Source organism: Sus scrofa, chromosome X, assembly GCF_054392235.1.
Source record: "Sus scrofa isolate SSC_HxYL_T2T_F1_AM1 chromosome X, Sscrofa_HxYL_maternal_Yorkshire_Landrace_v2.0, whole genome shotgun sequence".
NCBI lineage: Eukaryota > Metazoa > Chordata > Mammalia > Artiodactyla > Suidae > Sus > Sus scrofa.
Window position 1 is genome coordinate 44167868 of NC_139401.1, and position 26156 is coordinate 44194023.

Genomic DNA, 26156 nt, shown 5'->3' on the forward strand with positions numbered 1-26156 from the left:
ACTCATCCAAAATTGCCTTGTCTTGGAACGAGCGGTTTTCACCAGAGTGGAGGGGACGTCTACAAACACATCTAAAGGACAAAGACTGCCTCGGAATTAGCAGAGCATATACTGACACATTTTCTTTTAATATGATGGAGTCATGAAGCAGCACTGGAATCAAGTGGAATATAATTGGAATTACAATCATTTTCCTAATGGCTTCATTGTACTGGTATTTTTCACAGAACTAGAACAATTTTAAAATTTGTGAGGAAATACAAAGACCCTAAAAGAATAGCTAAATATCTTGTAGATAGCTAAAAGAATCTTGAGAAAGAAGAACAGAGCTAGAGGAATCAGGCTCCTTGACTCCAGGCTATACTACAAAGCTACAGTAATCAAAACAGTATGGTACTGGCATGAAAACAGACACTTGGATCAATGGAACAGAATAGAGAGCCCAAAAATAAACCCATGCACTTATGGTCAACCAATCTATGACAGAGGAGGCAAGAATATACAATCAAGAAAAGACAGTCTCTTCAAAAAGTGGGGCTGGGAAAACTGAACAGCTACAAGAATGAAATTAGAACATTTTCTCACACTATATACAAAAATAAACTCAAAATGTGTTAAAGACTTACATAAGACCAAAACCCATAAAACTTCTAGAAGAAAACATAAGCAGAACATAACTCATTTTCTTCTATATTTTTTGTCTTTTGTCTTTTTAGGGCCGCACCTGCAGCATATGGAGGTTCCCAGGGTAGGGGATGAATTGGAGGTGCAGCTGCCAGCCTATGCCACAGCCACAGCAATGCCAGGTGACATTTCTTGCCCCTCCTCTTAAATGTGGGCTAATCTTGTGACTTGTCTTGATCAACAGAATGGTCAAATTTACATCACATGACTGGGGCTTGTTCAATGGAATGAGTACTTCCTAAATCCAGGTCTTCCTGAATCCAGAAAAAAAATAAACAAACATGTGCTTAGCCTTTCGGTCATTTTCAAGTATAACTTCCTCTGCTTTCGTCCATTGCCAAGCATTTGTGGTCTCTCTGGCTTCTAGGTGGGGCCTCATGATTTGTTCTCACTACCAGAAGTCCATGGAAGTGAAGGGTCACTTTGGGGTTGAGGCATTAAAAACTAAGAAGGGGTAGGCCTGTGTTCTTTCCACCTACCCCTAGTCTGTAAGCAGATATTCCAGGATGACGATGAAAGGAGCTGGATCTCTGGGTTTTGCCTGGAGTCCAGTGGCCTGTCAGCTGGCATTATATGGTAATGTGAGTAAGAAAGACAAATGCATTGTGTCAAGTCATGGAGATACTAGGATTGTTTGTAAAAGCAGCTCATATGACCAGCTGTGTGCTGGTCAGTGTTGAGCATCTGGATCTCTAAATGAGACAGACTAAAACTGAAAACCCTGATTTGTAGAGTTTGCTGATTTCCATGGTATAAATACTCCCACCATGGCCCATTTCGAGCTACCAAAGCGATGTCACTGAACATAGAGTCGGGAAGTGACACTAACCATTGGCTCTCATAAGCCTGTATGAACGGACTCCAGTGCACCACGGTGCGTAACTTACCCTAACTAATTTCCTCTGCCATCTCCAACTCAGGCTGGGTTTGGTGAGAATCCAGCAGGTCTGTCACATGGAGCTACGCAGCCTGGATAAAGCTTGGGTCACCCCACCACGCTGCCAACACTTGCTGACTACATGGGCCTGTGACTTAAGAGTTTAGTTACTGAGATTTGAAGATTGTTGGTTAAAGGAAATTCAATACCTCCTTAGCATCTGGCACGGTGCCTTGTACATAGCAGGCATCAATCAATGTCCACTGAGTCAAATTCTCCAAGGCAGTTCTTTATGAAATGTGTGGCACGTTCAAGCCTCATATCCATTTTTTGGGGTGTCGTTCTTAAGAATGCAGACTAGGATGGTTCAGAGTTCAAAATAGTCAAATGAGCCTTAATACAGTTGTATAGAGATAGACATACATATAAATATATACATGTATATACATATATTCACTTATATGTATATCTACAGTTCTAGTTCTAGTTATATCTCTATATATTAAGTTATAACTATATAATATATATCTGGAACATATATCTATCCAGAATTATATATAATTGTGTTATATGTTATAAATAACATATATGTGGTTATATGTAACATTTTTATTTTCTTCACATTTTTTATATGCTAACAAAATATTCAAAATTAGACATCTATAGCCATGTCATTTTAATACATTCATGCTTAGGATTACTAGACTTTAAAGCTATCTTGGAGTTCCCTTCCCGGCTCAATGGTTAATGAACCTGACTAGGATCCATAACAATGTGGGTTGGATCCCTGGCCCTGCTCAGTGGGTTAAGGATCCGGCGTTGCCATGAGCTGTGGTGCAGGTCACAGATGCAGCTTGGATCCAGTGTTGCTGTGGCTGTGGCGTAGGCCGGCAGCTGCACCTCTGATTTGGCCCCTAGCCTGGGAACTTCCATATGCCAGGGTGCAGCCCAAATAAATAAATGAATAAATAAAGTTATCTTCCCCAAAGCGCATGCATATCTTGGCTTACCAATTGGATCTCAGTACTCTTATCTATAAAATGAGGGCAATGTTTTCTGTCTGAGAATTGCTGGCGTCCCTGGATCTAAAGGAGCTTGAAAAGGTAGTATTTTTAGAAAGGAACTTATACAATATGCCCTAAAGTTAATTTTCTAATTTTTTTTAGATTCTTCCCAGCTATGAGGTTGTTTTGAAAATGGGACTTCAAAATAAACAGAAAAATCAACAAAGCTCAGTCCTTGTAACACTGGAAAGTAGCCCAAAGACATGAAACATATCTTAAGCATGCATAATGCAGAACAGAGGGCAAGTTGATTGTCACATTCCTCTAGAGGGATCTTCTCTTTTTTTTTTAGCCATAAATCTTTCAGCAAATGGCATCACGATTTGGATTTAAAACACTCTAGGAGTTCCCGTTGTGGCTCAGCGGAAATGAATCTGACTAGCATACATAAGGACACAGGTTCAATTCTTGGCTGCACTCAGTGGGTTAAGGATCCTAGCATACATAAGGACACAGGTTCAATTCCTGGCTGCACTCAGTGGGTTAAGGATCCGGTGTTGCTGTGAGCTGTGGTGTAGGTCACAGATTTGGCTCAGATCCCGAGTTACTGTGGCTGTGGCTGTGGCGTAGGCCAGTGGCCACAGCTCTGATTAGACCCCTAGCCTGGGAACCTCCATATGCTGTGGATGTGGCCCTAAAACGACAAAAAGAAATTAAAAAAAATAAAATAAAAACATTCCGTATTTGCTCTTTCATTCAAATATTTTTCTTAATGTGATGTACAACTTTAAGAACTGTGGAGTTCCTGTCATGGCTCAGTGGTTAATGAATCCGACTAGGAACCATGAGGTTGTGGGTTCGATCCCTGGCCCTGCTCAGTGGGTTAAGGATCCGGCATTGCCGTGAGCTGTGGTGTAGGTCACAGACGAGGTTCGGATCCAGTGTTGCTGTGGCTGTGGTGTAGGCCGGCGGCTATAGCTCTGATTGGACCCCTAGCCTGGGAACCTCCACATGCCACATGTGCGGCCCTAGAAAGGACAAAAAGACCAAAAAAAAAAAAAAAAAAAAAAAAATTTAGAAATGTATACCACCAACTGAGATATGTATGGTACAGGTTAAAATTTTTTAAGTTTAGTCTTTGAGCTGGTTAAAATATAAATATTGCTGGACCATGGGCTATGTGTAGATTCAGCCATTAAAAAGGGAGAGAAAGACATTTCTACAAGAGAGCAAATATAAGTCCAAATGGTAATTTTGACCAGAGGCCACATAACAAACATAAGAAGTTACCAAAAAAAAAAAAAAAATCATCTTCCACTCCAAAGCAGCAAAAAATGTAGTTTGTACAGTTTGTTCAAAAATGTCAACTTGAAGTCTGTGTCTGTGTTGTCTTTCAAAAGTCTGAAAAACATGAATTTGAGGGTATTTTCTTACATTTCGGATCCAGAGTTCTAAAATGTATACTACTAGTTACTCAAGAAAGAATTATATTAACTGGATTACAGCCGTCCTGTAGCAAAGAACAAAATGAGAATGAACTTTGCGGACTCCTTAATAGGAGGGCTCAGACTTAGACCAAACTCCTTGCATCTGAGCTGACTTCAAATGAGAAAAATCTATTTTGCCAAAAGGACTAAATACCTCAAGAACTCATAAAACTGCTGATTATTTAGCTTTGGCTCAACTGCCAAACATGTGGGACACTGAAACTTGCTAAAGGCAATTTCAGGGCAAGGAGTAACCTTTGGGGCATGTGAGCTAAGCCTTCCTTGGCTTATTGGGCCTGTGAACTAAGCCACCAAATCCTCTTTGGTGGCTGCTCTCATAATGGCTTATAGCTCACCAAGATCCGCTGGGACAAAAACTTCTGGGTTTATTTGTCCCTGTTTGAACAGCAATTTAGAGTGGCAACTAAAAAAATGAAGAATATTCAGCTTACTCCTTTGGTTACACATTATATTCTTCTATTTTAGAAATTATTTAGCTTTTTTTTTCTTTTTATGGCTACACCTGCAGCACATGGAAGTTCTCAGGCTAGGAGTTGAATCAGAGCTGTAGCTGCCAGCCTGCACCACAGCCACAGCAACACTGGATCCGAGCCTCGTCTGTGACCTACACCGCTGCTCCCAGCAACATCAGATGCTTAACCCACTGAGCGAGGCCAAGGATCGAACCGCATCCTCATGGAGACTAGCCAGGTTTTTAACCTCCAGAGCTACCATGAGAACCCCAATTATTTAGCTATTTATACCTTGGTGACATACTATCACTCTGTTTCTAATTATTGGTCATTTTTTTTTTGGCCACTCCCACAGCATGTGGAACTTCCCAGGCCAAAGATCAAACCCACACTATAGCAGCAACACAAACCAATGCAGCGACAATGCTGGGTCCTTAACCCACTGCACCGCAAGGGAACTCCATCTAATTATTGGACTAGAGCTCAATTTTGAACTCATCTATGTTTGCCATTTAGATGATAAAACTATTCTCTACAAGTAGACTTGCACCAAGCACTCGGGTCGTTGTAGCATCCACCACAAGGCAGCATGAAAGTCTTGAGAACCATATAACAGTCTTTTTTTTTTTTTTTTTGGCTTTTTGGGGCTGCACCCATGGCATATGAAATTCCCAGGCTAGGGGTCGAATCGGAGCTACAGCTGCCGGCCTACACCCCAGCCACAGCAACGTGGGATCCAAGCCACGTCTGCGACCTACACCACAGCTCACGGCAACACTGTGTCGTTAACCCACTGAGCGAGGCCAGGGCTTGAACTTGCATCCTCATGGATACGAGTCGGATTCATTTCCGCTGCACCACAGTGGGAACTCCCCCTTATAACAGTCTTTGGAGCTTCTATAAGTAAACCAATCCACACTACACAGAGTCCTACCATGCTCCATTACAAAGAACCAAAACATATTACAGGGAGAAAGACCATATGCAAAGTGGGATGGCTAATTCTTTAAAACTGCAAGTTTCTGTATTATTTATGTGGGTCAGTAATTGCTTAGAACTAAAAAAACATAGGATGTCAACAATAACATTACCGGCTGTCATAATCGGCTTCTATAAAAAGACTCATTTGGACATCAACATGGCTATATTCCATAAGCACTAGAGTCAAACACTTGGAAGACTGTTTTAAAATTTAATGCTAGATGATCTTTGGACCAAACCTAGGATCAGAGCCACTCCAGCAAAAGGAGGATTCTCCTGAAGCCTGCGGACAGACTGTAGGGAAACAGGTTTTCCAGGACCCTGGGAAGATGGGTACAGAGAATGTCTAAGGACATCTTCACGGTCACCCAGTATTTTCCTTTAAATGAGCATAGGGTCTTGCTGATGTTGAGTTTCCTCAAGAATCACTTGCTCATCCCCCCTCCAGCTTGCCGCTAATATTCTAGGATATCTCTAAATATTTCCGTCTGAGGGCATACATTTGTGTACATTCTTCAATGGTACTGTGGTGGAGTTTTAAAAAGATGAGTTTCTTGGGTCGAAAAAGAAAGCAACCAGGAGTTCCCTGGTGGTGCGGTGGGTTAAGGATCCATCGTTGTCACTGCAGTGCCTCAGGTCACTGCTGTGGCGCAGGTTCGATCCCTGACCCCAGAGGAACTTCTGCATGCTGTGAGTGTGGCCGGAAAAAAAGAAAGAAAACGAACAAAACACCTCAACTTCGCATGCTCAGTGTTACCTGCAGCTTCCCAGGGACGCTGGCTTGAAGGCTGGAAGGAAAGCCTCACAAGAATGTTGAACCTGCCTTTGTTCTCTTTGGCCAACTTGCTTCCATGATGGTTCTAGGTTCTTCCCTAAGTAAACTAGGAGTTTAATCTAATCATATTCTCTGTGTGCGCGCGCACACCCATGCACACTCAAACACATATGGTTTCTTCCAACAGTTGCACCGAAATCTGCAAGTGTCATTCGTATGTGTGTCTCATGAATGAGCTCTAACATTTGAACATATGGCTGGATTGAGGGGAGAGAGGGCTGCTGGGAGCAATGGAAGGAAATAAATGTATCGGAAAAGCATAAGAATATTATAAATTGAATTGAAGTTAAAAGGAGGGCATCGTTTTGGATATGAATAACCAACTGAATCCACACGTTACATCAGCCCGAGAGCCAAGGGAACAAGAAGAGAGAGAAGACAAGAGCGATAAAATGATGGAAGGTGGGAAACAGTTGGATACATGGTAACTGACTTAAGAGGCTCAAGGCAGCTGAATTCTAAGCCAGCCGTGGGAAAGCCAAGAAACAACCCAGTTTGCACCTCAGAATTTCCTAAGAGCTCAGGGATTGGTGGCAGCTGTAGAAATGGCAGCTAAGGTAAGGCTAAAAATAGAGGATTTCATTGAAAATCTGTGTAAGAAGTTAGATTCCAAACTGTCCCTCCACCCCAAATAGCCAAGAGACAGATCTTATCTCATCCTGGCAAAAGCCTGAAGTTTTATTCGTTGTAGTGGCTGAGAAGGACAGCAAGGACATGCAGGACTAGGGGACATCAAGCACAGCAGACAGACGAGATACGATAATGAACATAGGGAGAAGTTTACACTCTAAATGATGACATGGCCAGCTTCCTTTGCCCAACGAGGTTTCCAAATGCTAGCAAGAGAGGAGAGGTTCCTATCCTGGGAATAGGATCGGTTCAAGAGGGGACATATGTTATCACTGAGGACTTCCTGGTGAAATAGATCAGGCAGATGATCCTACAGTGCTTCCCACAGTTGAAAAACCTACTCATGTGAACAAAGTTTTATAATGTATTTAGCCAGTCAAAGGTCACCAGAGAGAAGAAATATGAAAAAAGTCAACAAAGCAACCAAACAGAAAAAAAAAAAAAGCAGGAAGCAAACTTTGCAGGGAGAGGGAAAACAATTTTAAAGGATTATTTACATTCTCAGAGAGGTAAGATAGTCTACCCACAAAGCAAGAACAAGATGGAATGAGAAAAGAACATTCAGAATATACAAAGAGTTGAAGAGCTATCGAAAATAAAATTAAAATTCAATAAAAGGCTAGGAAGATAACGTTGGGAAAATCTCTCAGAAAATAGAGCAGAACATATGAGATTAAAAAGAGAAAAATGGAGTTCCCTGGTTGCCTAGTGGTTAAGGACTCAGCATTGTCACTTCTCTGGCTCACACTCGATCTCTGGCCCAGGCACTTCTGCGTGCTATGTGTGCAGCCAAAAAAATGGAAATTTTTTTTTTAAATAAGAGAAAAAAAAGATGTAAAGGACCAAGTCAGAAGATCCAAATTTGAATAAGCTAAGTTAGTTTTGCAGAAGGAAATGAAAGTAACTTAAATCATTTGCCGAGGTATTCTAATGAATTCTTCAGTTTTACAAATTGTTCCTTTTCAAACGTTTTAGTTCTTTCCTTATTGATAGCTTAGCTTTGTAAAAGTTTCGGGGGAATGTACATAGTTTAAGAGGCAAATTAAGTCTCTCAGGCTTCTGGAGAAAAGTAACAGCCATCCCTGCTTCCCATGCCTGTCTTCTGCAAACGCAGGGCAAGGAAAAACAGACGAGAAGACCTCATCAACACGATAATTCCAGAACATTTCTCAAAACTGAAAGACTTGAAATTCCAGTTCAGAAGAGCTCATCACAATGGAGAAAAACAGACCCACATCAAGGCAGAGTTTTCATCACTTGAGACAAAGAAAACATCTCTACAGAGAGAAAGAGAAGGAAAAAAAAACTGCTTTCCTATAAAGGATTATGAATCATTATGGCATTTTATTTTTCCACAGCAATGCTGGAAGCTAGAAAACAAGAGAACAATGCCATCAAAACTTGAAGGAGAAAAATAATTTCCCAACTAGAACTCTACATCCAGTGAAACTATGAATTAAGTATAACACCTACAGTCTCAAAAACTTTACCTCCCATGCCCTCTTTCTTGAGGAACCACTGGAGGATGTGTTCACCCCAGAAAACAATAAAATATAAAAGAGGAAGATGTTAGAACAGGCAATAGAAAAACCAAGTCAAGACGAAGACCAAAAAGCACACCCAAGATGGCGGAGAAGGAAGATTCTAGAATGAGAGTATTCTGCAGGCCTAAGGAGCAAGGTGCCCTATTTAAGCAGATCTTGGGAGAGATCTCTCTGAAAAAAAAGGATAAACCAATAGAGTATCTAAGATACTCAAACTTATTGAGAGTCTGAGGGTGAAGTCTTTGTAGATAGAAAATTAAACAAGCAAAAGAGACAGGAAAAGTATTTACTCCAAGGAAAACAAAAAGTGACGCAGGAAAAAAAAAAAAAGTCAGGAGTGCCCATTGTGGTGCAGCAGAAATGAATCCGACTGGTATCCATGAGGATGCTGGTTTGATCCCTGGCCTTGCTCAGTGGGTTGGGGATCCAGTGTTGCCATGAGCTGTGGTGTATGTCGCAGACACAGCTCAGATCTGGCGTTACTGTGGCTATGGTGTCGGCCAGCACCTGCAGCTCCGATTCGACCCCTCTAGCCTGGGAACTTCCATATGACACAGGTGTGGCCCTAAAAAGCAAAAAAAAAAAGATAAAAAGGAAAAAAGAAAAAAGAAAAAAAAAGTAGTCATAGTATACTTCACAGCTTGGCTGGGACTATCTTATATTACAAAGTCATAATAATTAAACACTGAATATTGTTCCAGTTGAGATTTCTATATGGCTACATTGGGAGAAGAGGACATGGAAAGTATACTTGTATGGGATGGCAAGGGAACAACTCATAGCACTAAAAAAAATCAAGAAATAGCGGTATAAAGATTTTATTGAGAAATATAGAGGTAAGGGAGTTCCCATCATGGCTCAGTGGTTAATAAACTCAACGAGTATCCATGAGGATGCAGGTTCGATCCCTGGCCTCACTCAGTGGGTTAAGGATCTGACATTGTTGCCCTGAGCTGTGGTGTAGGTTGCACATGCAGCTAGGGTCTGGTGTTGCTGTGGCTGTGGTGTAGGCTGGCAGCTGTAGCTCTGATTCTACCCCTAGCCTGGGAAATTTCATATGCTGCAAGTGCAGCCCTAAAAAGAAAAGAAAAAAAAAAAGAAAGAAAGCAAAAAAAAAAAAAAAAAAAAAAAAAGAAAGAAATATAGAGGTAAATACTAAAAACCACAAGGGAAGACAAACAGTTGAAGGTGGCTGTCTCTGGGGAATCAGAAATGCTGGGAGAGGAGAGGGTTGAAGGGGAGAAATTAAGGACCACTGCTGCTGTTCTCCCTAAGTCCTATAGACCTATCTGCTCTTAAACTATGTATATTCCCCCACGACTTTTAGAAAACAATAACTAAGAAAAACAACTAAAACTTTAAAAGGACAATGTTTAAAAACAATTCATAAGACTACCTCGGCATGCAGCACTATTCACAATAAGCAAGACATGGAAACAACCTAGGTGTCCGTGGACAGAGGAATGGATAAAGAAGATGTGGTCCGTAGATACAGTGGAATACTACTCAGCCCCTAAAAAGAATGAAATAGTGCCATTTGCAGCAACGTGGATGCAACTAGAGAGTCTCATACTAAGGGAAGTTAGAAAGAGAAAGACAAACATCATATGGTATCACTTATACGTGGAATCTGAAAAAAGGACACAAAAGAATTTATGAAAGAGAAACAGACTCAAAGACTTTGAAACTAAACTTTTGGTTAACAAAGGGGAAACTTTGGGGGGGGATAAACAAGAGAATTGGGATTGACGTGTGTACACTACTATATATAAATGAGTAGGTAACACAGACCTACTGAATAGCACAGGGTAATCTACTCAGTATTGTGTGATAACCTATAGGGGGAAAGAATCTGAAACAGAATTGGGATGTGTATATTGTATAACTGGTTCTCTTTGCTGTACAACTGAAACTAACACAACATTGTAAGTCAACTCTACTCCAATAAAAATTTTTTAAAAGGAATCCCTCAGCAAATGACTTAAGGTACTTCAATTTCCTTCTACAAAACTAACACAGGTTATTGATGACTGTGTGTCCAAATTAGGTGACAAAAATGCCACAGTTTAAGAAGACAACTATATGGGCATTGCAGTACCCTAGAATAAATAAAACGAGATTATATGTTTTGGTTGGTTGTCCACTAGATCAGTTTGCTAAATGAGAGGTTAACTTAAGATTAATAAGACCCAGTAGACGTAAACTATTAAAAATTACCTATCCTTCATACAGATGGCCAAAAAACACATGAAAAGATGTTCAACATCACTCATCATTAGAGAAATGCATATCAAAACCCCTCTGAGGTACCACCTTACACCAGCCAGAATGGCCATCCTCAAAAAGTCTACAAACAATAAATGCTGGAGAGGGCGTGGAGAAAAAGGAACCCTATTACATTGTTGGTGGGAATGTAAATTGGTGCAACCACTGTGGAAAAGAGTACAGAGATTCCTCAGAAAACTAAAAATAGAATTACCATTTGATCCAGCCATCCCACTCCTGGGCATCTACCCAGAGAAAACCATGACTTAAAAAGATACATATACTCCAATGTTCATTGCAGCACTATATGCAATAGCCAAGACATGGAAACAGCCTAAATGTCCACCGACAGAGGCGTGGATCAAGAAGATGTGGTACATATACACAGTGGAATATTGCTCAGCCATTAAAAGGAAAGAAATAGTATTTGCAGTAACATGGATGGACCTAAAAATGATCATGCTGAGTGAAGTCAGTCAGAGAGTGAGACACCAACATCATATCCTATCACTGACACGTGGAATCTAAAAAAATAGGACACAATGCTCCATCATAAGTGGCCAGACATAGTTCCCAGTGCTACACAGCAGGATCTCATTGCTAATCCATTCCGAAGGCAATAGTCTGCATCTATTAACCCCAAGCAACCCATCCATCCCACTCCCTCTCTCTCCCCCTTGGCAACCACCAGCTATAATGGAAAAAAAATAAACATTATATTAAAAAATAAAATTTAAAAAAAGGACACAACGAACTGCTTTGCAGAACAGATACTGACTCACAGACTTTGAATAATTTAAGGTTTCCAAATGAGACAGGTTGAGGGAGTGGGGGGATGCACTGGGGGTTTGGGATAGAAATGCTATAAAATTGGGTTGTGATGATCATTGTACAACTATAACTGTAATAAAATTCATTGAGTAATAAAAAAAATAAAAACATTGGAAAATGAAAAAAAAAATGACCTATCCTTAATTTCAAATTTTGTGTGAAGTTAAAAAAATTATATAGAGTAAACTGGCTTGCTAGAATACAAATGATGAAAAAATAACTACGAAAAAAAACTTCTGTTTCCCTCTCAACAAATGACAACAAACTGATTTCAAGGAGAGAAAAGGATTACTAAAGCATTGAATCTAATCCTTGTAGAACACTATACATTTAAGATTAAGGAGCATATACATTGCTAAGGAATTTCATAATCCTGATGTCTTTTAACTTAAAAATGGAAGTAATTTTAAATTTAGTGATAAATATATTTTACTGAATTTTAAAGCTTCAAAAATCTATGTCCCATGTGGGGTGAATATACGATACGACTCAATTAGCCAAAGAAAAACCTTTCCTAAGCATTGTGGATTAATTGCAATTTATAGTCTCTAGTAACAGATAATGGTTATCAATTAATAAGCTCTTTTTAACAGCACATTCTTACCAACTTGGTAATAACTAGTCACAAACACAATGAATTATTTCAAGAGTCAAGCATATTTTTTCGTAAGATCTCTAATTTCAGTTATCTATGTGCTGGGTTACCTAAGCGCATTTGCGTTAAAATCTGAAGTTATATGTGAACTATGATTTATCAGATTTGCTTGCGGAAGGCAAGTAAGCTAAATGCCATCAAATAAAAAAGAAGATTCACAGGAGACAAAAATATACTGCATCTGCCAAAAAATTGTGTGTCCTCGCTAACTAATTCAATCTCATTTTCTACAACTTGTGAATAACAAAGAGGTTGTGTGGCCTTGGGAATGTTTTGGAAGACAGAATCAGGTAAATTTTAGGTATGTATGTATGTATGTATGCATGCATGTATTTGTCTTTTTTTTTTTTTTTTTTTTTTTTTTTTTTTTTTTTTAGGGCTATATCTGTGGCATATGGAGGTTCCCAGGCTAGGGGTCGAATCACAGCTGTAGCTGCCGGCCTACACCACAGCCACAGCAACTCCAGATCCGAGTTGGTGTCTGTGACCTACACCACAGGTCACAGCAATGCCGCCAGATCCTTAATCCACTGAGCGAGGCCAGGGATCGAACCTGTGTCCTCATGGATGCTAGTCAGATTTGTTTCCACTGAGCCACAACAGGAACTCCAGAATCAGGTAAATTTAAATTAAGATTGTCATCATTATATGTGGAGCTTTGATAAAACTGTGCCCGTGGCCTTTGAAACTCTTACCAAAAGAGCTAATGTTTTTCATTTATCTAAAACACCCTTATTAGAGGAGGGAAAAAAAAAAGAGGCAGAGTTCTGAAGTAGAAAAACTCACAGCAACAGATTTTAAATCTAGAGGTCCAAGACGTTTTTTTTAAAAAAGGAAATTTTAACAATACCGTTTGGAGTTGCCTGGTGACTGAGTGGTTAAGGACCTGGCATTGTCACTGCTGTGGCTCAGGTCACTGCTATGGCACGGGTTTGATCCAGGAACTTCTGCATGCCCCACTCCTGCCTGGCCAAAATAAATAAATTAATTAATGAATAATAATACGGTCAGTTCATCAACCAACACTTTTTGAGTTATTCTGAGAGTATCTACCACAGTACCACACTCTTGGGTGTACAGTCAAAGACAAAATCACAGTTCGTGTACATCAAAATAAGTTCTGCCTCATTAGTAATCGAATAAATCCAAATTAAACCAAGACACCATTTCTACTTGTTGAATTCATAAAGATGTAAAAGGGGATATTATCATGATAATGTAGCAAGGAAATTGGAAATTATAAGGGCTTGTAAGACTTCATTGGCACAACTGTCCCAGAGGGCAATTTGTATGAAAAGACTGGAAATAGTATTTGCTTTGAACTTATACTTCTAAGAATCTTTTCTTAAAAGCAAGATTAACAAATCATTTGTATGTCTGTCTGTTGGGATCCTTTGTAGCACTAACATCATTAGATAATGTCTAATAATCCACTCATTCAATAAATTATAGGGTAACCATATTAAATAGCCGCAGATCATATTTTAGGAGAATACTGAATTTTTTTTTTTCTCTTTTTTTTAGCTATTTCTTGGGCCGCTCCCTCAGCATATGGAGGTTCCCAGGCTAGGGGTCGAATCGGAGCTGCAGCCACCGGCCTACGCCAGAGCCACAGCAACACGGGATCTGAGCCGCGTCTGCAACCTACACCACAGCTCAGTGCAACGCCAGATCCTTAACCCACTGAGCGAGGCCAGGGACCGAACCCGCAACCTCATGCTTCCCAGTTGGATTCTTTAACCACTGCGCCACGACGGGAACTCCTAGGAGAATGCTGAATGTTATAGGGAAAGATTTGTGATCGATTGTAAGCACATCTGGACACGAACCAGTATATGAAATAAGAAAATATATATGCATAGCCAAAGAGAGTGGGAAGATATGTACCACGCTGTACTGAGAAGCTGGATTTTTATTTTTTCTGTGCTTTTCCTGCCTTGAATGTTATTACTTGCATAATCAGGGAGATAAAAAGGCTTTTACAGGAATTATGCTCTGCTAAATTTTAAATAGACTTCAATGAAAGCAAATTTAAACTATTTGAAAACAGCCTTACAAAATAAATGCCAAGCAAGAAGTAATGAAGGATTTCCATGCACTGTCCTGTGTATGTACATTTCATCAGCCAGGCACTCTCGAATCAGGGTTTCCTTATAGAGGTGATGGGTCTAAACAAACCGGCCGTCTACCGCCGACCACCACCCAAACTGCCATGGAGAGGGTGCTTAGCGTCAGGGCAGCAACTTGCAACCCTGGGAGAGGTATTGTCCACGTGGGATTCTGATTGGAGTTCAATGGGTCTTGACTGCTCATTGATTTCATCCATGTAAACCTCCCCTAATAAAAGCAGCCCTCAACTCTGGATGCTTCTGTATTAGAGAAGCATCCAGAGTTAGGAGGGTGATCAGTGGCTGTATCTGAGATACATAATAAAAGGCATTTGTACATTATATCTGGGGAGTTTTTCATTTGGTTTATATAAATGTAATAAACCACAGGATTGCAAAATTTCAAACATGACAGGTGATTGAGAAATCAGATATTTTGTGAAATCTCGGAGAGCTCAGAAGTCACTCTCTCCTATTTTCTTCACTCGAGTCCTTGGATTTTTAAATATTACAGAAGCTTCCTACTGAAGTATAATATACATACAAGAGAGGGAAACTGCCTTTAAAAATGTCCACTCTCCAAAGAAACTAGAGTAAACACCATCCTTACTGGTGAAATATTGAAAGCTTTCCCTTTGATACCAAGATAAGAATGCCCTCTATCTATTCTTCTGTTCAACGCTGTACTACTTGTCCTAACCAATACAAGTAGTAATCAAAATAAATAAGAAGTATACAGATTAGAAAGAAAGAAAACTTGGGAGTTCCCGTCATGGCGCAGTGGTTAATGAATCCGACTAGGAACCATGAGGTTGCGGGTTCGGTCCCTGCCCTTGCTCAGTGGGTTAAGGATCTGGCGTTGCCGTGAGCTGTGGTGTAGGTTGCAGACGTGGCTCGGATCCCACATTGCTGTGGCTCTGGCGTAGGCCAATGGCTACAGCTCCAATTAGACCCCTCGCCTGGGAACCTCCATATGCCACAGAAGCGGCCCAAAGAAATAACAAAAAGACAAAAAAAGAAAAGAAAAGATACATGCAACCCTATGTTCACTGCAGCCCTATTCACAATAGCGAAGACATGGAAACAACCTGAATGGCCATCAACAGTGGAATGGATTAAGAAGATGTGGTACATATACACAATGGAATACGACTCAGCCATGAAAAAGAACAAAATAATACCATTTGCAGCAACATGGATGCAACTAGAGATTCTCATACTAAATGAAGTCAGAAATAAAAAGACAAATACCATATGTTATCACTCATATGGCCTCTAAAAATATAGCATAAATCAGCCTATCCATGAAACAGAAAGACACTCACAGACATAGAGAGCAGCCTTATGGTTGCCAAGGGGGAAAGGGGAGGGAGTGGGATGGACGGGGAGTTTGGGCTTAGTACATGCAAACTATTATATTCAGAATGGATAAGCAATGAGGTCCTAGAGGACAGCACAGGGAACTATATCCAGTCTCTTGGGATAGACCAGGATGGCAGATAATATAAGAAAGGGAATGTATATCTATGTATGACTGGGTCACTCTGCTGTACAGCAGAAATTCGTACAACATTGTAAATCAACTACAATTTTTAAAAAAGTAAAAAAAAAATTTTTAAAAATTTTTAAAAGGAAAAAAGAAAAATAATATTGGGTAAATTGTATAGCCCCATATTAAAAAGTGAAATTTGAGGTCTAACATACCCAATTTATAAAATTCAATTCCAGGAGAATTTTAGATTTAAATGTGGAAGGCAAAGCAATAAAAAGTTTGGAACAGGGAAAGATTTTAAGAGGGAACACAAAACCCAGCAGTTAAAGATTGACAGATGGGATTCCACTAAGAATTTTTTGATCCTTGAAACCGCATATAAAATGAAAGGGAAATCAGAGTAATATACATAGAATATATGTATAGAAATTTATATATTTTAAAATTTATACATGTGTATATATACATATGTATATATATATATATACATATAATAAGTGTGTGTATATATATAACATATATGTATACATATATATGTATACATAATACACATATTATATATATGTATGTATATATATATTTAGGGGCACAATCATGGCATATGGAGGTTCCCAGGCTAGGGGTCGAATCGGAGCTGTAGCCACCGGCCTACGCCACAGCCACAGCAACACCAGATCCGAGCTGCATCCGAAACCTACACCACAGCTCACAGCAACGCCGGATCCTTCACTCACTGAGCAAGGCCAGGGATCGAACCTGAAACCTCATGGTTCCTAGTCAGATTCATTTCCCCTGCGCCACGACCAGAACTCCCAACCTCATTAATCCTATCAAATGCACCATAAATACCACGAAATGCCTAGCAGAGTGGTGAAAATTGAGACTGACAATGCTGTGTTGTTGAGGATGTGGGGCAACAGGAATTCCCATACGTGGTTGGTAGAAGCGTCAAGTGTAACCATCACCACACAACACTTGGCATTCCCTACTAAAGCTGACTTATCCAGGAGTTCCTGTTGTGGCACAGCAGAAACAAATCCCACTAGTATTCATGAGGACGCAGGTTCGATCCCTGGCCTTGCTCAGTGGGTTGGGGATCCGGCGTTGCCGTGAGCTGTGGTTTAGGTCGCAGACGCGGCTCGGATCCCGTGTGGCTGTAGCTGTGGTGTAGGCCGGCGGCTACAGCTCCGACTAGACCCCTAACCTGGGAACCTCCATATGCTGCGGGTGGGGCCCTGAAAAGCAAAAAAAAAAAAAAAAAAAAAAAAAGCTGACTTATCCAAACTCTATGACCTAACACTTCCACTCCTAGGTATACTCCAACAGAATGAGGGTACCAGTGCCACCAGGCTGTAACTGTGTAAGTAAAAGGACCTTACTCACCAAAGTACACAACCAGAAATATTCAGATGTTCACTAAGGTGGAATAAAGTGCAGCGATGAAAATGAAAAAACTGTGCCTACATAAAGCATGGGTAAATCTCACTTTTTTTTTTTTTTTTGAGAAGAAGAAGTCAAACACAAATGATCATGTACTATATCATTCCATTGAGAGAAACTTCATTACCAAGCAAAACTAGCCTCTAATTTTAGTGTTTTAGGACAGGAGTTTCCTCTGGGCTGGTGGAGGAACAATGACTGGGATGGACGCAGAGGAAGAGTGTTTCTGAGGTCCTGGCCATATTCCATTTCTCGACCTGGATGATGGTTACACAAATCTATTCGGTCAGGTGCCCATTGAGTTTATGTGCACGTTTCCCAATGTGTGCCCTAGTTCTGGATTTTAGAAGTTAAAACATGGGAAAAGGTGTGGTCAGGAAAGTTATTAAAAATTTCCAGGGCTCAAATGCATATGAAAAGATGTTCGCGATCACTAGTAACTGGAGAAGTACAAAATAAAACAGCAAGATGGCACTTGACACTTATTTATTTAAAAAATTTTTTTATTAAAGTATCATTGATTTACAATTTTCCTTCAATTCCTGCTGTACAGCAAAGTGACCCAATCGTTCATATACACACATTTTAGAGAAGCAAAAACGTCTTCATTGAATCAACTATTGGCAGGGATATAATAGGACATCTCAATCACTGATGTTGGAAACATAGACGGATCGGGCCATCCCGAGGTGTATGGGGGGCGGGGTGTGTACGTGTGTGTGTGTCTATTGTGATCCCACAACTTCACTCCTCATTATATATTCCAAATAATTTCCTACACAGATCCAGCCGTCATATAGCAGAATGTTTATTACAATGTTCTTTGTGGTGGCAAGGAATTGGTTCCCCTGTGGGTTCCATCACTGGAAATGGCAGAGATGAAATGTGGTAGTTGCAACTCCATGAAGTACTATGTAGAATTAAAAGCAACAAATGAGACCGCAACATGGACCGACCTTAAAAAAAATGTATGGCTTCATCAAATCGACTATACTGTAATAAGAACAAAATCATTCTGGTGTGAGAACAAAAAGAGAGTAAAAAAAAAAAAATATGCACAGCCCAATAAGAAACAATGACATATAACATAGTACCACTCAGGTAAATGAAAAATACCCGAAGGCCAAAAACAAGATCTATTTTCAAGATTATATAAAAAGTAAATGATATATATTAAACATAACGAACTTTGGGTGGGGAGGGAAGGAGAATAGGAGTACAGGATAGTGATAAAAGGAAACTTTAAATTAAAAAAAAGGAAACTTTAAAAGGACTATTGGGGTATAATTGACTTACAGTGTATTAACTTCAGGTTTACAGCAAAGTGAATTGGCTATACATACACTGATATCCACTCTTTTTTCCTATATAGGTTATTTCAGCACACTGAGTATACCTACCACCCTGTGCTGTACAGTAGGTCTTTGTTAGTTACCGTATATACAGTAGTGTGTATGTGTTAATTCCATCCTCCCAGGTTATCCCCCCCTCCCCGCTACGGTTTGCCCTTTGGTGACCCTAAATTTGATTTTGAAATCGTGAGCTTCTGTTTTATAAATAAGTTCTTTTGTAACATTTGTATTGGATTCCACATATAAGTGATATCCTATAGTATTTGTCTTTCTCTGACTTCACTTAATATGGTAATCTCGAGGCCCATTTATGTTGCTGCAAGTAGCATTATTTCACTGTTTATGGCTGGGTAATATTCCATTGTGTATATGGACCACATCTTCTTTAACGATCCTTCTGTCAGTGGACATTCAGCTTACTTCCATGTTTTGGCTATTTTTTTTTAAAGCAAGAATGAAAAATGTAAATAGCCAGGATCAGACCCCGACTTAACCAAATGGTCCAAGTGAACATTACCAGTAGTGGGACAATTTGACATAACGTGTCTTCTTATAATATGATGCACTAAGAAGGAGACAATGTCACTTGTGGGGTATTCTTGCCAAATATGCACAGCCCAAATTTAAGCAAAAGGAACCACTGGAGAAATCCAAATTGAAGGACAGTCTACAAAATAACTGGCTTGTACTCTTCAAAAGTGGCAAAGTCATGAATGATAAAGGGACAGGACAACTAAATATGGCATCTTAGATTGGATCGTGAACCATAAATAAATAGAACAACAGGGAGACAAGTGATGAAAGCTGAACAAGGTGTCTAAATGGTATTATCATATTGATGTTAATTTACTGATTTTTATAACTGTTGGTTACATGAGATAGTAACATCTGGGGAATTGACAAGGAGGATGTGAGCACTCTGTATTTTTGAGATGTAATTCACATACCATAGAATTTATCCTTTTAAAGTGTACGATTCAGCAGTCTTTAGCATAGTCACAAAGTTGTGCAACCATCACCAGAATATTAATTCCAGGACGATTGCATCACCTCAAAGAGAAACCCTCTACCCATTAGCAGTCACTCTGCACTTCTTCCCCTAGCCCTTGGCAACAATTCGGCCACTGTCTCTTTATTTATTTATTTATTTATTTTGCTTTTTTTAGGGCCGCTCCCACAGCATATGGAGGTTCCCAGGCTAGGGGTCCAATCGGAGCTGTAGCTGCCAGCCTACACCACAGCCACAGCAACACAGGATCCAAGCCCATCACCACCAATTACCACAGCCCATGGCAACGCCAGATCTTTAACCCACTGAGCAAGGCCAGGGATAGAACCTGTGTCCGCATGAATGCTAGTCAGATTCACTAACCACTGAGCCACGACAGGAACTCCCTGTCTGTCTCTTTCAACTTGCCTATTCTGGACATTTCATGCAAGTGGTGACTATTTGGTCAAATGCAATATTTGACCTGTTTGGTCTGGCATCTTTCACTTCGTGTAATGTTTTCAAGTTTCATTCAATGTTGCAGCAGGTATTGGTACTCTATCTCTTTTAATGGCTGAATAATATTCCACTGTATGGACGAACCACCTTTTGTTTATCCATTCATCAGTTGATGGGCATTTGGGTTGGTCCCAGCCTTTTGGCTATTATGAACAGGAACAGTGATGATGCGTGTACATGCATTTGTTTAAGTAGCTGTCTTTGATTCTTTTGGGTATATACCTAGGACAGAAGTGCTTGGTCATATACACGGTAACTCTGTTTAACTTTTTGAGGAACTGCCAAACTTTTTTCTAAAAGAGCTGCACCATTTTCAACCCCCATCAGCTCTGTCCTTATGTTAATGTTTTAATATATTGTTTCACTTTTTAAGGCTGCACCTGTGGCATATGGAGGTTCCCAGGCTAGGGGTCAAAATGGAGCTGCAGCTGCCAGCCTGCGCACAGCCACAGCAACGTGGGATCCAAGCTGGTCTGTGACCTACACCACAGCTCACGGCAATGCTGGATCCCTCAACTCACTGAGTGGTGCCAGGGATCAAACCCATATCCTCATGGGTACTAGTCGGGTTTGTGTGCATTGTGCCACAACGAGAACTCCAATTTTGTAACTTTTTTTTAAAGCCTGAAATTGCTTCGAAACGGAACGTTAAAAAAAAAAAAAACAATAATAGAGCCAGGGTGCTGTGCCTTTTCTAGAGCCAACATACCCCTGCCCGTGCCTTCCTGGGTCCCACAGAGAGGAAAAGTGAGGAAACAAGGCCCTGGTCATTGGCATCTTTATCTTTGCTTTGGGGATCAATTCAGTGCTGGTCCCTCAGACTTGAGAGGAAACATAACCATTTCACTAGGGAGTTCTTCTTCACACCAGGCTCCACTGTCAACATTCTCTTCGGAGTCAAAGGGACTCAGGACATCACAAGTATGGGAGTGGAGACAGGAGAAAGAAAACTGTCCCTTGCATAATGATAATTGAGTAAACATAACCATACTTCCCAGAGACTTTTCTTAACTCTTCAAAGGCTGTCAAATACCTCCAGTGGAATGACTTGCTCTTAGCAGGGCACAAAAGCGCTGGGATAAAGTCAACACACACACACAAGCACGATCTTTTCAAAGCTCCAAGTCATTTGCTTTATTTTGACTGAATTCAACGTAGGGTGACAAAAGTAGATCATATCACTACGACCAACATTTACATGCAGACATTTTTCTTTTCATTTCTTATATCCATTTTCTCCTTTAAGTCTCTTAATTCATATTCACTTCCATGTTTTCTTACTGAAAATCTCCATCCATATAACCAAGGGTTTACAATGTCTCCTTTGAAAGTTCTATTTTCTTACTAATGAACATTTAATGGTTTAGACCGATCTATTTATTTTAATGCTTGGAGATTTAAATTTATTTAGCAGGAACAGACCACAGTAAAACAGAATATAAGAATAGTTTTTAAAGTTTTATTAAATTACAGTTGATTTCCAAGGCTGTGATGATTTCTGCTGTAAAACAAAGTGATTCAGTTATACATGGACATACACGCATTTTTTTCCCACATAGGTTATCACAGAATCTTGGGTGGAGTTCTCTGTGCTTTACAGCAAGTCCACTCTGACCATCTATTCCATATATAAGAGGATGCTTTCCAGAGGCTATCTCCATCATTATTTTCTTCCTCTCCTCCTGGAAACTGGTGGTTTATCTTTACAAGTTCTCTGTCATTCCATAAGAAAGCTGCTCTTCTGTTGCTCTCCTAAGAGATGAAAAAAGTCCGTTTTACCTGAATTCCAGCGTTCGCTGGAGGAAGCAAGGGATGGAGAAGGTGGTTGAGGCAGCATGAGAAATACGGATTCTGGGGAGACTGAGAATCATTCACTGATAAAATCGCGAGGCTGTGATAAAGGGAGGACGGAGAGAAACTGGGTTCCTGCAGGTGGGCAGGAAGCCGAAGTGAGAAGGAACGGTGAGACAGGGCAGTGTGCGTAGGCTATGCCTCCTGATACTAAATAGGAATAAAACCCCAATTTTAATCACGGCTTGCTGACCAATCCTCGCGAGCTGAGGTAGAGAGAAGGAAGGATGGGATGACATCTGGTCTCTGGTTCATTGAGTTTCCTGGGCAGGTGTGTCGCCATCTTGGGGAAGTCGTAACAAAATCCTCTTTTGCAAAGGTGATCAGCTTTCCTGGGGTCCTCTCTCTACACACTGCCCACTGGTAAAGTCCACTGGTTTATGCCACTGCAAAAAAGGGTTCTAAAACAGTACAGTTGAAGCGGGGATGAAAACAGCTGCGAAGCACATGCTTCCAGGTAGCCTGAAACCCAGCAGACAATGTAGCTGTTGCCCAACAAACACAGAAATCTACATTGTATGCCAGGTTCATGCCCAGACCTGGATGGTGGGCCTGCAAGTCTTCTCACATTGGATCTCAACATAACTGCCCGCTGCATTCAAGATTTCTGGCATTTATCTTCGCTACCACAGGTAAAGACAACCACAAGTCACAAATGCACGGCTGGGATTGCACATACACTACAAGTGACATTTCCTTCAACTTAAATTACCATCTTATTTTGAGAATGCCATGTAAAGTCAAGAGATGAATGAAAAAGATGGATGGACGGATGAATGGCTAGATGGGTGGATAAGACAGATGGATACAAAAGATAGGTAGATGACAGATTGACAGACAGATAGATAGACAGACAGACAGACAGATAGGCAGACGGATAGTTTTGCGACCAAAGGATACCTTCCCCAGTGGAGACGAGAAACAGAGATAGAGACAGAGAGAAAGAGAGTGAAAAGAAAAACAATTCATGGATAAAATATCCAGATTCCTCCCCTTTGTGGTGTTGAAATCAAACACACCTCATCGTTCACAAAACCTTGATGGTTCCTCAACTCCAACTAATGGTGGAAGACTTACCACCCACCCCAGAATTTGACTCTGTGTGTGTGTGTGTGTGTGTGTGTGTGTAAATCAAGGTAGAGCTTTCACTACTGAGGACTTCCCAATAACCTCATTTGGGCCATCAGAAGGTAGAAGGTGCCATCAGAGACCCAGTAGCCAGATGTAGCTACTGATTACAAATGACAGGATCTACACTGGCTACTGAGCCATTGAGGGCACCTACACATTCCAGCAGCTACGACGATCCGCAGCCTTCTGGGAAGGGGCTCTGTGGAAGGAAAGAGAGGACATCAATCCTGAAAACCTACGTGGAAGTGCTATCAAGTGATTTCAATTGCACGTTCTCTTTATTGACATGCTAACAATAAGCCCATGTACAGATGCAATTTAAAACAATCTCTCCGTTTATTTACTTACTCAACATGTATTGATCGAGTGATGTTAAGCCAAGTTCCAGACACCCTCTCAGGTGCTAGGGATCCAGCGGTGAACAAAAAAGATGAAAATGCCTGCCCTTCTGGAGACTACATGATTGTGAGAAAATCTCCACTTGATTATTTGGCATGTTTTTGCAGTGTGTGTGTGTGTGTGTGTGTGTGTGTGTGTGTGTGTGTGTAAATCAAACAAAAAAGCAAACAAAACCCAATCCACCATTTCACTGTGGCCTTGGTGGAGCAGCTTTGTTTGCCTTATGCCACCTTAACTTGGGTAACGGAGCAATGATGCCATAAATAAATTGCAGGGGAAATACACTGTTTCCTCTATCAACTCAGGATGATACAGCCATTTCTACCAAAGGTCTAAATCACTGAAGAACAGGGCAAAAAAGATACATGGCAAAGAATTCACAGCAGCAGCTCACCAGTATGTCAGTTTCGAGCAAGTTCTTCAATTATACAACTTAGATATCTAAAAAAGGGTCGAGGATAGGTGTCCTCGGCATTGATTAATTGATTCGATCCTTGACCCCAGAAATGCCCCCTGAGTGCCTTCTCCTTAGTTTCTGCCAGGCACTGGGGATGTGACACTGGACCAAGACTCTAAATGGAACTGGGGCTCAGCGACTGAAGGTCCAAGTAGGGAAAGATGAAAAACAAACTCGACAGGTACATATGGTCATTTCTTCGAAGAATCCAAGAAAGTGAAGAGGAAGGTTAGTTTTCAGAAGGTGGTCAGGGAAAGCCACATTGCGGGTGTGACATTTGAGCAGCTTCTTGAAGGAGGAGAAGGAGAACTGGGGGCACACCTGGACTAAGAGAACATCGCAGAGAGGAACAATTCTGAACAAGGGCCCCAAGGCAGGAAAAGGCCTGGTATCTCCAAGAAGGTGTTTTTATATTAGCACAGGGCCGCTGTAGCCAATGATTGTTTTCAACGTTTAGGATTTTTTTTTTTTAGAATGTAAATGACCATGCATCTTTGCTCCAAGGACACGCGTTTTAGAATCTGACCTTCTTAGGAGTTTAACATGCTTTGGCTATCATTTAGAAACAAATTAGGAAAAAAGGCCATACTTAGAATGTTACCATTCTTTGACTGAACATGTGGCTGGACACAACTAGTTAGTGACCAAAAGCATAGCTTTTATTTTATTTTGTATTAATTTTATGGCCGTATCCATGGCACATGGAAGTTCTCAGGCCAGGGATTGAATCTGAGCAGCAGCTGTGACCTATGGCAACATCAGCTCCTTTATCCCACTGTGCTGAGCCGGGGATCCAACTGGTGCCTCTACAGCAACCAGAGTTGCTGCAGTCAGATTCTTAATCCATGGCACCACAGTGGGAACTCCACAAAAAGTAGCTTTTCAAAAATTTATTAGGTATAAGAAACGATGACCAGGTTTCTGAGAGCTATAAATATATAAATTTCAAGGGAATGATTCGACTATCTAACTATTTAATTACAGATGTCTAATTTTAACAGGGAACCCACCTGCCAAGTTATAATAATAGTGTTTCACCAGGTGGTTAGCCCTTAGGGAAAGAGAAGGGTGGAATTTATAAAGCGAAGTAGGTTTTTGTTTGATACTTGGGTTTCTTCTTTTTTAAATAAATTAAAAACAACTCCATCTATGAAGTATATTTTGGCACTGCCTAAAATGCCAGGGTATATATATAGCAAAGTAGGAAAAAAGATTGCTTGTACAGGTTTAGCTGACTCTTACCCTCAATATAAAATAAAGCATTCATATGAGCATTCATATATATATACACACACACTATATATGTATAACTGATTCACTTTGCTGAACACCTGAAATTAACACACCATTGTAAGCCAAATATACTCCAATAAAATGAAGTATTTATAGAACACACAAATTTATATTTCATAAACCACTAAATGTTCATAACTACTTTTATGAATAAGAAGATTAACAATTACAGTGAGGCAAGGGTTTAGCTTGGTTAGTTTTAACACCCAAATCCAATGGGTTATTATCTTTTATTTTTTTTAATTTATTTTTATTTTTTAGGGCCTCACCTGAGGCATATGGAGGTTCCCAGGCTAGGGGTCACATCAGAGCTGAAGCTGCCGGCCTACACCACAGCCACAGCAATGTGGGATCCGAGCCGCATCTGCAACCCACACCACAGCTCACGGCAACGCCAGATCCTTAACCCACCGAGCGAGGCCAGGGATCGAACCAGCAACCTCAGGGTTCCTTGTCAGATTCATTTCTGCTGCGCCATGACGGGAAGTCCAGTTATTATCTTTTATAAATTTTAGTCTATATTTAGATTAGAACATGGGAATACGGTGGTTTTTTTTTTAAATTCTCAAAGCTCACCCTATCTATCCTCCAAATCTTCTAGGTCTAAAGAAGCTTACAGTTCCGATGGTCTTTCTCTCCTACTTTTAAATTTATCTAGAGCATACAAAAGGGAAAAATGGTAAATAAAGTGTTATTTATCAGTGTCATCCAGTAAGCAACACGACACATTTTAAAGTTTATCAAAATTTAGAGAATAGAATATAAGAAATATACTCCAAGATAGACTATTCAACAATAATACATGTTAGAAGTCTTATGAAGTCAAACTAAAAATGGCAAATCACATAATTCTATTCTCT

General features: G+C 40.3%; 1 protein-coding gene and 2 non-coding genes across 11 annotated transcripts in view; all 3 read right to left on the reverse strand.

Annotated features, from left to right (window-relative positions):
• LOC102166369 (uncharacterized) overlaps positions 1-26156 on the reverse strand; it is a 344509-nt gene that overhangs the window by 211006 nt on the left and 107347 nt on the right. For 3 of the 9 annotated variants that reach the window (XR_014835328.1, XR_014835321.1, XR_014835327.1), the window contains one exon: positions 13117-13232. The exons of 3 other annotated variants lie outside the window; for them this stretch is intronic. The gene's annotated coding sequence lies outside the window, so the exon portion shown is untranslated. Of the gene's footprint in view, positions 1-13116; positions 13233-24660; positions 25590-26156 lie in introns of those variants that run through there. 3 more of the 9 variants (XR_014835324.1, XR_014835322.1, XR_014835323.1) reach the window with 1 other exon arrangement.
• Positions 22477-22546, reverse strand: MIR221 (microRNA mir-221). Its single transcript, NR_035371.1, has one exon. It is a non-coding gene; the product is annotated as a microRNA mir-221 (primary transcript).
• On the reverse strand, positions 23217-23296 carry MIR222 (microRNA mir-222). Its single transcript, NR_035397.1, has one exon. It is a non-coding gene; the product is annotated as a microRNA mir-222 (primary transcript).